The sequence below is a fragment of the Dicentrarchus labrax genome, unplaced genomic scaffold, assembly GCF_905237075.1.
Source record: "Dicentrarchus labrax unplaced genomic scaffold, dlabrax2021, whole genome shotgun sequence".
Classification (NCBI taxonomy): domain Eukaryota; kingdom Metazoa; phylum Chordata; class Actinopteri; family Moronidae; genus Dicentrarchus; species Dicentrarchus labrax.
The window spans coordinates 14,651,911-14,667,131 of record NW_026136704.1 but is presented as its reverse complement, the minus strand read 5'-3'; positions in this window follow the sequence as shown (position 1 = coordinate 14,667,131).

The window sequence follows — 15,221 nt, the reverse complement described above, 5'->3', positions numbered from 1 at the left end:
GTTTGTTGATGGGTATTTGAGAGTCTTAATTAGCTCAGACATATTTTGAAATGAGAGCATGGAATGAATAGTGAGAGGAATAAGAAAATGGGAGGAAGGGATCAGTTTAAGAGCGCTATTGATGGGAGGGAGAGCACAGACAAGGGGCTTAGGAAAGTGTGAGAGAACATGGAGTTGTCAGTAGAGGATTGTGAAGGGTGTGCCACTTAGAGAAAGGAGGGATTCTTTTTGCTCTTTTGTAGCTGAAAGAAGCTGTAATCGTTCAATTAACCAAAAAGAAAGTCCAAAGCAGAGAGAGCATGAGGGGACTACGAGAGGGCTGTTACCACTTATATTTTGCATTAGTGTGTGTGTGTGTGTGTGTGTGTGTGTGTGTGTGTGTGTGTGTGTGTGGTGTGATATGCTTTCTCCGTTTGGGAAACAGGGAATTATCTCCAGTTTGCTGAAAAAGCCAATCTGTCTCTGACCATGGTGCTGAAGCTGCAGTATACTGCAGGTGCTGCATACAGAAAGGCACGTTCCACTTTTTGTGCATGCGTGTTTGTTTGTGTGTGGTGGGAAATGTGGGAAAGGCTCCTTTGCCCATTTGTGTGTGTGTGTGTTTTGTGTGTGTGTGTTTGTGTGTGTGTGTGTGTGTGTGTGTGTGTCCAGGAGCTTAGTTGAATTTTGTGTGATTATGCTGATGGCTCAACTTACTTCTGGTTTTCTTTGTGCTGTGTATATCTTTCTGCAAAGACAGTCAGGTCATAGCTGCAGTTTCTTCTGTGTCCATATATATATTTATATATATATATATATACACACACACACACACACACACACGCACACACACACACACACACACACACACATCTGCATTTCCTACTGGTGCTATTCTTTATACTGCACCAAGTGTATAATCCTCAGGAGACTGTCACACATCAGCGTAGCTGTCACTAAAATTACGTTACAAACAGTTCTAACTGGAACAAATGGTACATTATACAACAAACAACAAAACAAGTTGATAACATACAAAAAGAAAACCCAAAAAGAGAAAAGAGAACCACTCCAACCGGTACAGTTTCCTCAGTCTTGAGATCATGAAAAAGGCTTGAACACATTGCTTGACTGTGCTGCAGTGCAGGAGCTTGACTGACCCAGTATGTTGAAAGAGAGAGAGGTGGAGAGGGGGGGAAAGAGAGAGAAAAGCGGGGTGCAGAAGGAGAGCTAGAGTGAGAGTGTGTTTGTGAGAGAGAGAGAGAGAGACTTCTGCTGCCGTCTGCGCTGTAAAACTCTGCATTAGTATTGTTTGCCTAGTGAGTTTCGGGTCCCTGGAGATCATGGCCCTCTCTCCTGTCTAAAAAACGCTGCAAGTTTGGAAAAAGTTGCAGTCATTTGTGCAGCTCAGCAGTGTGCTACAGTCTTAGCTTTAGTATGTAAGAGAGATTAGCAATCTGTGTCGTTATCACTCATTTCAGGGAAGGGGAGGGCAGAAGGAGGGGCATGATTTCATAAAATAAAATATGGAGCATAGTGTCCCTGGCTGTGTTCTGAATAGCCCATCTCTGTCTTTGTTCCGCAGTGTGGGGCCTACTTTGTGCTTTAGAATGGCCTGTAGTGAATTTGCGGACTTGTCTTCTTCTCCTTTTCATCCGTCCTTTTGATTTCTACATTCAAACAGCAATGAGCTTGCCCACTTATTATATTTTCATGTAACCATTACAAATGAGGTGACATTTGCACAAAGTCAATCATCTTTTTTCTTCCCCTGACTCCTATGTTCGTGTGGATTCATAGTTTTCTATTCAGTTTTTCCCTCTTTTCACTTTGTATTCCCTTTTCTTTTTAACCCTCCCTCTCTTTACATTGTTTGTATTTTCCATCCATTATTCTGGACTCTCTCCCTCTACCCATCCATGTATCTCTTATTTAGTACACAGACAAACAACAAACTGTTGACCTGCTGACCTTGCAGCTAGTCTGTATGTTGTGCTCGGCTGGGTAATATTTCACTGACACTAGTTTAGTTCAATCATGTATCCTGTGCTTTGCTTTAGCTGACATGGTACAACTGCTTTTGCAGCTTGTCTCCAGGGATGAGCTTGTGTCTGTGTGTGGGTGTTTGTGTGTGTGTGTGTGTGTGTGTGTGTGTGTGTGTGTGTGTGTGTGTGTGTGTGTTTGTATGGGTTCATCGGACTGTGTGTGTTAGCCAGGTGCATTGCTTTTTAGAGAGTGCTCCATCACATCTACAAGTGACCCAAGAGAATGGGCCAAACTGGCTGAAATAAGAGTGTGATGACTGAGTAACAGAATAAGCCAACTTTCAGCATTTCTTTTTCAATCCAAGGCATTGAGTCGCTGCTGTTAAAAGGCCACTATTTGTTGTGTTGCTGGCAAAGAAATTCACAGCAAAGTGGTGTACAAAATATTATTCTAAAAATCAGCATATTGACTGGTTAGACTGATTGCCTCACAAGTCTCTAGAGACAGGTTTAAACACGTAAACTCTGTTTTGTGCATTTAGATTTTTTACTTTAAATTTAAACAGTTTAACAAAAATGTAAATTAAATTAGCCTAAATTATTTAAAGAACATTAAGGTTGAGATAAAGGAGTCTCTTTTGTGCCTGTGTGTAGTGGTTTGACATTCAGCTGCTCTACTCAGATCTGAAAGCTTTAGTTAGCCTAGGCCACCTCCTGGTGGCTCTTATAGCTGATGTGCCTGGTTGCTTTAAGCGTATAATGCTTCTTACACATGAATTCTTCAGGGGGTTCAATGCTGTTTCAGATTTAAGAATTTTTGGTAGGCCTATTCAGAGTTTTACTGAAAGAAAAATCTAGCAGCTGATGTAAAAATAAAAGCATCAAAGCATGTGTTAAATTTACACCAACAGAACCAGCCTTGAATTGTGTAATGCAGTGCTGTGCCAACACACTCACACACAGATTTGGCATTGGAATTGTGAATGAAGAGGAAAAGAAATAAAAGGGAAACAGAAGTATCGACTGAAAAGAGAGAAAAAAGAGAGAGGAAGTAGAGATGAAGGGAGTGCTGGGTTTCTCTCGTATTGCTCTTTGTCAGTACGGACTAGTCCATCTTTGTGGTGCACAGACAGTTTGTGTGTTTGTGGATGGAACAATCCACACTAATGCTTTAAAAATGCAACACAGACTATACAGCAAAATTCATTTGCATGTGGAGTAAATGATTCATATCTTTGGCAGGGTCAACATGAGGCAAAGCTGAATTTATGAGATCAAGTAAGGTGTAATGTCATATTGTACCATGCATATGAATAAAAAATATGAGCTTGCACAAACACAATTCTCTTCCAAAATGGAAACAACAGGCTTCTAGACTGGGTAAAGCTTACTTACACTTTTTTGTGGAATTGTTTTTGTATCACTTACAGTGCGTATCACCTGTGTGTGTGTCTGTGTGTGTGTGTCTGTTTGTGTGTGTGTGTGTGTGTGTGTGTGTGTGTGTGTGTGTCTGTGTGTATGTGTGGGTGATTAGCCCCAGGCTATAGCAGTGGCACAAAAAGAGGGCAAGTGGAGCAGGAGGAAGCAACTCAGGAGAAGGAAGCAGGGAGGAGTAATTTAGGACATATGGGACAAAATACAGAGAGGACAGAGGTACACCTAACAGGGCTGCAGTTGAATGAATAAATCATATGCTTTATAATCAGTCATGAAATAATTACTCTGACTATTGCTTGGAATTTCATTTGATGCTTTTCAAGTTGCTCATTTCTGTTTTTAGTTGGTTTTATTTGACCAGCTGGATTGTTTTAGAATTTAAAAACATTTTCATGTCATGGATACAACATTAACTGTGAAACACACCCAATCTCTCATTTATTTAAATTTGTTTCTTATAAATTTGTATAAATTAAACATACATTCAGGATGAGTTATAGATAAAAATTCTGCATTATGTGTAACATAATATCAGAAAATGCTTGCAACATACAAAGCTAGCTGACTTCAGGTTTGTGTTTTAATTTGGGGATTTAAAACATATATTATGTGTTTGTATGTTTGCGTGTATATGCAGTGGTTGCCTTTCAGCCTACCAAGACAGACCACTGGCATGTCCTCGCCCACTGACCTCATGTCAGCCAAACATTTATGCTCTGTTAGTGAGTGTAATGATGCGTAATGTGTCTTTACACTGTATGTGTGTATGGCCGTGATAGTGTTTCTGCATATGTGTGTTAGTGTATGTAGAGTGTGTGTAATGATGTGGATCTGTTGCTGTGCTAGTGAAAGTGATCTGTAAATACTACTGCAGCAGAGAGAGGGAGAGATTTGTGGAGATTTTTGCCTAATGAGCAGGGATCACTTGCATTGTTAGCGTTAGCTCGACAATAGCGGAGTTAGCTTAATTAAGGCCTGACTGCTTTTAGAGGATCAGCACTCACCCACACACACAAACACACACACACACACACACACACACACACACATACATTTCTATAGGTAATGAGTATTTTAATAGTAACAAATCCACAGCTACCAGAGGATCTCTGTAGCCAAAACAGTTTAGACAAGGATTTATGAGATGAGGAATTACTTTAACCTATTCAAATGTATTTGTAATGGGTAGAGCACTGAGGGAACTATGTTTAATTGGTCACATGGATAACATGTTAAGTGCTATAGTGGTATCGGTGGTGATTTTGGATCACATGCTGCAAATATCTTAGTACGTTATATCAAGTCTTTTAAATAGTTAGATCTATATGACCACTGTTGTTTCCTCTTCCTACCACTATTTGGTAATCTGTAAAGGGGGTGGTCCAATAACCGTCCCTAACCCCTATGGGTCTAGGGGTTTATTTTCAGCATCACAGAGGCCACTGAATGGTCATAGAAATGTTGTATGCATCTTATAGGAACACTGCGGACAGGACTATGTTTTTTTTAATGATCTTCTTGCTCTTCAGTTACTATACTACACTACTTTGTACAGTATATAAGCAACAATAGTGTATATAATTGAAGATTTATATAGTTTAAAGAATAGCAAAGATCGTAGGTGAAACTGACATATTGGTGGGACAGAAAAATTACAAATCTGTTTAATAGTTCAGCACCATGGACAGTGCTGTGGATTTACTGCAGCGCAGTAAGACTACTGATATTTCAGAGCCATGGTCAGGGTCATAGGTTCTAACTTGCCCAATCCTCAGTCAGATAAATGATCAATGAGTCAGGCAGACTAGACTAACATATTAAACTTAACAACCCACACTCTCTGCTACTAGGAAATTGATAGTGGAGATGTTGGTCATTTGGCTAACAAAGGGCATGTCATCCCCCTCAAATTGTTTTCTACCTACCACCTCTATCAATAATCTTGCCATGGTTTTGAATATGTATAAATCACCCCCTTTATCCTCTCTTACTATCCCCCCCCAAACCCCAAAACAATAGATAAAACCAGCTTTTAACCTGTAATAACATGCCAAGCACAGTCCCTAAGAACAAAAGGAATCCAGAATTGTACATGTACTAATTTTTTGCTGTGGAAAAGGTTACTATCATGTTTGGAATCCATAGAGCTCTGCCTGCAAGTGTGAACGTAGGAGGAGCATGTGTTTTTTCTTGTCACAGCTAAGCCATTGTATAATTTCTGTGGTGGTGTAAAAAACAGTCTCACCAACAGGGGAAAATTGACGTTAAGCGCTTGTTTTGTGTTATTTAAAAAGGTTCCACTGATGTATGTTGGCGTACTAGCTGCTGCTGTGTGTGCTTGTATTTGTTTCTCTGAACAATGTCTAGAGAGTATGTGGGTTGTGGAGAGAATCCATAATGCAGCCCTATAATTCAGGCAGAATGCTGATTCACGGTCACAGGCAGGACAAAGGCAGTATGTTTGCTTTACAGTGGCACACTGCATGGGTGTATGTGTGCTGGTTTTGCAAATCAGCATGCGTGTCTTACATGTCTGCTTTGCCCGCAAGAGTTTGGTGTATTTTTGAAGATATTTTCTGTCAGAGTATATTCCTGTGTTTCCCTGCAGGTTTAAGTGAGTACTTGTGCATAGACAGGCATGCATGCAAAGTATTCGTCCATGAATGCGTGTGTGTGTGTGTGTGTGTGTGTGTGTGTGTGTGTGTGTGTGTGTGTGCACAGCCACTGTCAGGCAGTGAGGGCAGCACCAGGCAGATCTCAGCTGTGTCTGAGTGAAGCTGAGAACCCTTAAGGAAACACAACTAGACAGAGAAGAACAGAGATACCTGCAGTGTGTGTGTGTGTGTGTCTGTGTGTGCATGATTGTGTGTGTGTGTGTGTGTGTGTGTGAGAGAGAGAGAGAGAGAGAGAGAGAGAGAGTTGGATAGTGAGATAGAAAAACAGAAAGGAAAAACCAGCCCCCACCCCACTTCCCCGTAAGCTGCTGTCAGTCTTCTCTCCACTATCTTCTCTTTTACCCTGGTCTTTTTTTCCCTTCTTTCCTTCTCTCCATCTTGCCTGGAGAGGAGAGGGCAGGGTGTGATAAGAAACCAGGGGGAAAAGAAGAGAGAATGATGAGATGGAGAGTTGAGGAAGAGAGAAGAGAGGATGGGGGAGATAAACAATGAAAACACTGCAAGCAATTGAAATTATGGACACCTAAAAAAAAAGGAGTTGGGGTGTAACTATTTTTAAATGTACGATGTATGAGCATGCTTAACTGCTTCGACTGACTAATTTTCTGGGCTCCACGAATACTTTGGTTTTCAAGAATGACTGAGTGGTGAAGAAGAGCAGGGCAGGTGATGGACAGGCGGGTGAGGGGGGAATTGTAAAGCTGTAATACTGTACTTTCTATCTGCGCAGAGTCAGGCAGTAATTTGGACTGGCGCTTAAGGCAGAAGCCAGAGCGATTTGTCATCATTTTCACTGGTCATTACACCAAATTATTTTGTATTAAAAAAAACAAAAAAAGACGTCACAGAGGATTTGAGAGATTGCTGCTTCATTTAATTGGTGCATTTAACATTTTTGCTAGCATCAGTTCTTTGAGTGTGAAAATAAATGGGAGGCAGACAAGTTGTTGGGGGAAAATGGGAGGAGAAAGAGTGATAATATGGAGAATGATGAGAAAGGAAAACTACTTAGAGAATGAGAGACAGATTCACATGTAGCAGGAGGAGCCTGCAGGGTTTCAGAGGCAAACAGGTAACCCAACCTTCCCCTCAGCCAGTCCATTGTTTCGTTGTATTTTGGAAGCAGCATAGAAGGTGGTGTCCCTCTTTTCTGACCAGTCTCCCATGTACCCTCTTCTTTCTCTCCTTCACCACACATCCTTATCCTACCCTCCATCTCTGAGAGCAGCAGCGGCAGCAGCAGCAGTTGATGGATCGTTCGGGTCGGCAAGGTTGACAGGCAGGTTGACGTAAGAGACGGAGAGACGGAGAGACACGGTGTGCATGTGTGTATGGGTGTAAGAAGGAAAGAAAGAAAGAGAAAGAAAGGAGAGAGAGATGGCTACCCTCATATTCTCCTTCACCCTCTCTTTTCCCCTCTCTCTTTCCTAGATGCCCCATCATTTGCACTTCTAAAATCAGCTACTGATACTTTGACCCCGATCTATTTTTCTCATCCTTCTCCCTCTTTCTGTATCATGTCGTGGTTTTACAGGAGTCATGCTGTTTGGGAGGAGCAGCAGTAGCCTAGAGGCTAGAGAGGCAGGCCTGTGACCAGGAGATTATTGATACAAATCTCTGGCATGGCAGGGAAAAACACGTGGAGAATGTGAATGATAAACATTGCTACAGCTAGGTAATAACATTTAAAGAAAAAGTTTGACATTTCGGGAAATACCCTTATTCACTTTTCTTGCCGAGAGTTAGATGGTAAGATTGATACCACCTGCTTCGCACAAAGACTGAAAACAGGATAAAACAGTGAGACATCTCTTTCTTAACCTCACAAATCAACATGTTTTCTCTTGTTTGGTTTGGTGGTGTCACTGCTGGTGGTAGCTTCATATTGAACAAACAAATATGAGAGCAGTATCAATCTGTATCAAATGTCAAACTACTTCCTTAAAGTGTTTTTAGGTACACATGAAGGAAACAACTGTATGTATTATATAGATATTTCTCTACACTGAATTATCCCTGTCTTAAAACAGATCGCTTATAGTTGCTGAGAGCTATTGTATTATCATTATATATTGCTCATTTACAACATGCAGCGCCTTCTTTCTCCTATCATAACTATCTCATACCGCTCTACATCTATTTAAATGGTATTTAGCTAATCACATTATAGTCCCTTACCTAAAGGAATTCATTCCACCTTTAATTTACACCTAAAGCTTCTTACTTTACTTACAATGAACCCTTTGACACATATAATCTCATGCATGATATTTAAGTGCAGTGGTCTGAAAAATGCAGTCTTCCATGCAATGCTTAAAAGTTTGTCATAGAGCATTTACATCGCAGTGATCGTTGGTGAGTCAAACTAGGAGTGGGAAATTATCTGACTTACCTTCATATAGACTTAATTTAAACCTGTGTTTTGCCTGAAAGATAAAATAGATCTTTAACTTTATAGACTAGCACCATAACATCTGTATGCAAGCTTTTATCTTGAGTTTGCTCCATCTTACTGTATCTCAGGCAATGGTATCATACAAGAGCGAAATCTTCCGGTCTTAACATATTGATCCTCCTTTTGGAGTGGGGGGAGGGCATAAGTCACAGGACAAATAAACAGCATCCATATTTTTCTGCATTTCGGACTCCTAATTGGATGAATAAACGCTCCAGCATGCATGAGTAAACAAAGCCAGGGTCTTTAAGAGGTTGGAGGCGATTGACATTGAGGTTGTGGCCAAAAGCTGTGGGCTATCTATGGCAGGCAGAGGGAAGTATTACAAACCATGCCAAAGTGTGTCACAGGATGGCATAGAGGCTGTTGAAGAGTTTGCTTTTCATATATTGAAAGGAATTTCAATCAAATTATGTTTAGTGGGCTTTTTTGCTGAAGATATGACAGTACATACATATTCCAAAATGATAATAAACACATATAAAAATGCTTTTGAACATAGTTTACAAGATTTTCTGTCTCTCAAAAATAACATCTCAGAGGCCTAATTAATTTCTGTGTGCCTGTATGCCTGATTGCTGGCATGTGCAGTACAGGTATGTTAGAATGAGTTGATTCTCAATCCTGTATTGAAAGGACTGGGAGGGTATGTGTAGAGATAAGTCCATTCTATGCTGCGGTGATTGGATATGGTTGTCTCTCAGGTTTCAGCAAAGAACTGACTGTGATTTTTACTTGTCAGTATCACAGCACATTCTTTAGCAAGCTAAATTCCTGCCTGTGTATGAAATTGAAGAGGGTTGGTTTTCTTTTTCTTTCTCATCATCTTCATTGAGAAAACATCAAAGTTACAGAGAGCCCCTTTCATATTCCAGTATTATTATCTAGTTTCCAGTTTATATTCAGTTCTAACAGTACTACAATAGTTTTGCTTCATGGCATTTTTTAAAATTTGCTCTGATTCTCAAGTTCATTCCTGGCCTCTCTGATTCATTTTTTGTCAAATTGAAATTTAAAAGATGCTGTCTCCACCTTTTGACTAACCCACAGGTGAATTGCAGTGACAGCATTATTCTGATGATTTGTAAAGTTTTTTTCTTTTTTTTTTTTGACAGTTGGCTCAACTAAAGAAACAGAAAAATCACTGTACGTATGAGAAAGATTAAAAATGATTTTTCATAGCTATGTGTGTGTGTGTGTGTACATGTTGTGGGTCTCAGATTAGATTGGTCTTGTGGGACCTGATTGAACCACTCCCCTGGATTGAACTAGACATCAGTAAAGCCTGACATGGCAAAGGGCTACTGCTGAGCATGCACTGCTTTATTTATCACCCCGAAGTGAGTATGCGTGTGTGTGTATGTGTTCACATTTTCAGGCCTTTCACAAGAGTGTCTGCATTTGAGGGTGTGTTCTGATCTGTGTGTGTGTGAGAGAGAATCAAAGTGACACATGCAGAACCAAAGACACATGCACACATATGTTGGGGCTCTGGATCCTGTCCAAGATCTGTTTTCTCCTTTTTTTTTATTTATACCACAAGGACAGAGATGAAGTCAGGGGCAGAATTTTGATGTGTGTGTGTGTTTATTTGCCTTTTTGCGTGTGAGTGCATGTGTGTGTGTGTGTGTGTGTGTGTGTGTGTGTGTGTGTGTGTGTGTGTGTGTGTGTGTGTGTAAGTATTTATAACACAAGGACAGTGATGCAGAGAGGAGCTGCATACTGATTAAGTGAAGTCGAAGAGAGGGCCTCTGTGTTGGCAGGCAGAGCCACACAGCAACAACAAGTCATTCACCTAATTTAGGACACACACCACACACACACACACACACACACACACACACACACACACACACACACACACACAGACATGTTTCACTGCAAAAATCTTTCTGATAACTGCATGCAGAATCTGTGCCACACGATGTTTTGAAAAACACATTTTTGTCTGCAGCTGCAGTGGTGTTTGCTTTGACTTAAGACTAATATTTTTTTCTAATTATTGGTGCAGTCATATAGAAATAGAGATATGCCATAACTCTTCATGGCCACTGAATCAGCAGAGAGGTCATTAGAGATGGAGGGAGGAAGGAGGAGAAAAAAGCTGAATGAAGAGAGGATAATGGATAGAGGGAGCACAGAGCGAGACAGAGAGAGAGAGAGAGAGAGAGAGAGAGAGAGAGAGAGAAAGCGAGAGAGAGAGAGGATGGGAAAGATCAATACAGTCTGTACTTTAAGAGCTAAGGATCGGCATATCATGGAACAGGGCGAGGAAGGAGAGTAGGTGTAGAAAAACAGAAAAGTACACGCAGTAAGTCTTCACGTTTTGTTTCCTTGTGTTCAGGAGGGAAAGAGGAAAAAAGAGGCATGCGAGCAGGTAAGAGCAGAGGTAGCAAAGACGAGGGGTCCCTTTAAGTCGATCGCACTGATAGGAGAAGCATGCAACAATGGTGTTCCTGAAAGAAATATAAAAGCAGATAAAGAGAGAGAAGCTGAGAAAGAAAGAGAAAAAGAGCCATGCTGCTGGAGGAGTGAGAGTGACAGACCGAAGGGGGATTTGCAGTCTTTCTGAAAGATAAGCACAGTGTTTTCTTTCTATCCTGCTAACCCTCACACTCTCAGTGGCACCACGTGCAAGTGTTCACACACACACATAGCCCACCGACACCCACATATATACACACAAACGCGCACGCACACAAAACCAACACTATTCTGTTGCAGCAAGCTCTTGGCACCTGACAAAAGTTCATCCGCTCAGAGTTGCCATGGCAACGAGGAGATTCGTTGTTGCTACCCGTACAGCCTGACTCCAAGCGTGATGAGAGTGAGAGAGAGAAGAGAGATAAAACAGCTAATTGAACTTTAAATGAGGATGTTAATTTGATTAGAAAACTGAGAAAATTGGAATCTCATGCTACAAAAATTCCATATTTATTTGTTAAGTGGTTTTTAATTAATGTTTGACCAACATGTTGGTATTTTACAACATCAAGTATACACTGCAGTTAGTTTTTTTGGCAGAAACATTTTATTATCATTGTTTATTGGACTAGTCGTGCAGTGTACTCACATATCATACCAAAATAAACCATCTAAAATGGCTTATATAATATTATAATCAATAACTGGGCGCTCTGGTAGCCCATCTGGTGAAGCTGGCACCCCATGTGCTGGGGCAGGGCCCTTGCTGCAGCAGCCATGGGTTCGAGTCCAGCCTGAGGATCTTTGCTGCATGCCGTCCCTACTCTCCCCCCCCACCTGTGCCATCTAATGAAGTCGAATAAGTATATATTTATATTTAAATGTGTTATTTAAGCATGTCTTTAAACTTAACAAAGCAGATATCACCTGCACAGCCACATTCCATCAGTCCAATTCTGACAAAAAAGGATGCAAAATGTGTCATTTGTTTCTCTACTTGATGCACTGATGCATTTAGAATTTTGATATATATTAATATAATATTAATAAACTGGATCTTCATTTAATTGACTTCATGAGATAATGTTAAAAGTATTTTATATATATTCTATGTTAGGTAGAAATAGGATTCATTTCTAGGTTTTATAGACTGCATAATAATATAATGGTATTTTATTTGCTCACATACTGCATATCTCCGATACATGGCTGGAGAGATTCTTTTGACATCGAGATTAAATTAAATTTAACATTAAATCAACACTAGGTAGGATTTGGTATTTGTTGTAATTTGGCACCACCAGTTGCACCACTGTCATAAATATGGACAACTGTACACATGCATTTGTTATGATTGTATTGCTTATGATCAAAAACTAGCAAGTCGACAACTTTGCTAAAAGCCAAACATCATGCAAGCGCAACAGTAGCCACTACCAGACATAGCAAGCCAGCTAATGTTACTTACTACTCCAACAGCTAGAGGACAGCTCGTTTGTCTGCAGCTTTTTATTTGCCAATGACTAAAAGCCAGTCCGAGATTTACTCTTGTCCAGTGGCTTTGCTCTCCTTTTCTCTTCATAGCTTCCTCCCTTGTCCTCTTAGGTCTCATCACCTCTGCCATTAGCTATGTCCTAAGAAGTTACATTGCCCGCTCGCCGAGCTCCAGTTCTGGCATGTCACCGGCGCCACTTTCTGTCAGCATCGCTGTGTACCAATAATAAAGTTTATAAAGATGATGAATGATCTAAAACATAAATGTCATAGTCACATTTTCCAAGTATGTGTAGATTGTAATCTGTGGAAAAAATGTAACAGGAGCAAATCCTGTAAAACACAGATTGTGTCTTTCCAACTCGTCAAAAAGGTTCCCCTTGTTACTTGATGTTCAGTTTTTCTTTCATCTTTTCTTCCTTGAGTTTGCTTGACAGGCACAGACATGATGAGGGAGTAAAGTTGCTGTGAATGCGCTATAAGGGCTGCAACTGCAAAATACAAAAAAACAAAAATACTAGAAAAGGCTCACACATATCATATTACATACAAGCAGAATTACATGCAAGAAGACATGAAAACATTATATTAAAAGTCATAACAAGCTTTATTAATCACCATTTTGATTTTGGCGTTACAGGACAAGAAGATTGTCGTGGAGTTAATCCGTGCTTCTTGTAGACATCTTTCAGAATGATTGTAATATTTATGATGTTTCACTGGGGATATAGAGGAAGAAACTGTGAATATAATAATAATTAAATAATTATAATTATAATCTATGGTATGACTATGAGTTTTGTTCATGCAATGTTTATCCTTTAATGGCATGACTATTTTGCTATCGTTGGCACATTCAATTTGAGATAATTAGCTGTCAGATTATATTATCTTTTAAATCTGCTATGCAATCTGAAAGAACGGCAGGGGTAAAATAGAGAGTAGTCCAAGAACTAAAGAATCTTTTATGTGCCCATGCACACACACACACACACACACACACACACACACACAGACACACACACAGCACGCCTTCCTCTTCTGCTCAGCACACAGAAATAATGAAATATTGATACTCCACAGACTGTGAGCAGCTCAGCAGCAGTAGTAAATTTGAGACCTCAACACATGAAAGGAGAGCAAGAAGTTTTTTTTTTTCCCTTTGTTTCCTACTTTTCTGCTTCCTGTGTAATATTCTACAACTCCACTGAACTGCAGGCCTTCTGGAGTTCACAAGGTCACGACCGGGTTTCTCAGCATGGCTCATATAAGACAGCTAGAAAGAGATATATTAGAAATATTCACACTTTGACCTTCTTTTCACAGATAATAGCAACTGCTGAGCTTTGCACCGATTGTAAAAAAAACCAACACAAACACACACACACACACACACACACACACACACACACATAACCAAATAAATAGTGGTTAATGATTATACCTGATGTAACACACGGTGCATTTAAAACAGCTATCAAGGCATAACACTGACAGTTGTTAGCACGCTCATTATTTTATGAGAGAGCGTATGTGCACGCGCCTGTGTGTGAGTGTGCGAGCGTGCATGTGTTTGAGTCTATTGCTGTCAAAACATGCAGAGGGTAACAGCAGGGATGGAAGACATTTCCCTTAGAAATGATGCAGCAGAAGCCTGGTGTGTGTGTGTGTGTGTGTGTGTGTGTGTGTGTGTGTGTGTGTCTGTGTCTGTGGCTCAAGTTGTGCATATGCATTTTCCTCTTCATTCACTATGCTGTTTGTCCCCCATAGGGGTCTAACATCCGTGCTATGCTTATGGGAAAAACTGCATAATGGGAACACTTAGATAGGCCACCTGCATATTATGACTTGTGCAGCCATTGGTGATATACACACACACACACACACACACACACACACAGAACAACTGCAACACCACAGAATAATTGCTTGATGGCTTTGTCTCCTAGGAGGTTGAATGGCTATATCAATGTGGACAGTCCATTGGTATATTGCCATTTCCTGGGCTTGATTTCTGTAAGGCAGAGAGCAAAGATAATCATTTTTTCCAGCACTAAACTTCATCCTGTGGCAGCAGTTTAACTGTGCCAGGATGGGGTTATACATTTGCCATCACAAGCCATATTACAACATACTGTGGGTAAATGCTGATGCAGTGGGAGCCCCAACACACTTTAATGCAAATACAATGCCAATTAAAGCATAAATTAGTACACCTCTTCACATAATTTATTATTCTAAAAATCCTGCTATATGGATATATTGATTTCACCCACACTTTCTTCTACCAGCCTTATGCAACGCTAACAGGCTTTCATTTTCACATAGAAAAGCCCAGGACACCAGGTTAATTAAGGGTGCTGGTGCTTACTCAACACTGGAGTAGCATGTTTGCATGGACTATGATTACAACCCTCCATTATGCTACCAACAGAAAATAGATGCTTGTTAAGGAGGCAAACCTACATTTTAAGATGTACTTGATAAACTGCAGATTCTTTTAGAGAGACTCTCCAACACTGGGGTTAGGTTAGATGTGAAAGTGCTGTACCACAAGGGTGCTTACTGAAAAGAGAAAGGTTGTTGTTCCATTGACATTTTGTGTTGCCAAGCAAATGCCTTAATGATAAGTATCAGAGACACATAAAGTGGTTACAGAGACCCCCATGGACTCAGCAGATTTCTGTTTTGATACCTGGAATCAATAAAGATACACTGCTACAAAGTCTCTGAGCAATTGCACCCACCCATGCACTGTATAGTAACATTACA